Source organism: Octopus bimaculoides, chromosome 12 (assembly GCF_001194135.2).
Source record: "Octopus bimaculoides isolate UCB-OBI-ISO-001 chromosome 12, ASM119413v2, whole genome shotgun sequence".
NCBI lineage: Eukaryota > Metazoa > Mollusca > Cephalopoda > Octopoda > Octopodidae > Octopus > Octopus bimaculoides.
Window position 1 is genome coordinate 64,554,636 of NC_068992.1, and position 344 is coordinate 64,554,979.

General features: G+C 41.6%; 1 non-coding gene across 1 annotated transcript; it reads right to left on the reverse strand.

The window, feature by feature from the left end:
• Positions 1 to 210: 210 nt before the first annotated feature.
• On the reverse strand, positions 211 to 317 carry LOC128249226 (U6 spliceosomal RNA). The gene has a single exon (XR_008265341.1). It is a non-coding gene; the product is annotated as a U6 spliceosomal RNA (small nuclear RNA).
• Between the last annotated feature and the right edge of the window lie 27 nt (positions 318 to 344).

The window sequence follows — 344 nt, forward strand, 5'->3', positions numbered from 1 at the left end:
ATATATATATATATATATATATATACATATATACGACGGGCTTCTTTCAGTTTCTTTCAGTTTCCATCTACCAAATCCACTCACAAGGCTTTGGTCGGTCCGAGGCTATAGTAGAAGACACTTGCCCAAGGTGCCACGCAGCGGGACTGAACCCGGGACCATGTGGTTCGTAAGCAAGCTACTTACCACACAGCCACTCCTACGCCTATGGAAAATATGGAACGCTTCGCGAATTTGCGTGTCACCCTTGCGCAGGGGACATGCTAGTTTTCTCTGTAACGTTCCAATTTTAGAATATGTACCGCCGTAGCTAGTATATATATATATATATATATATATATATA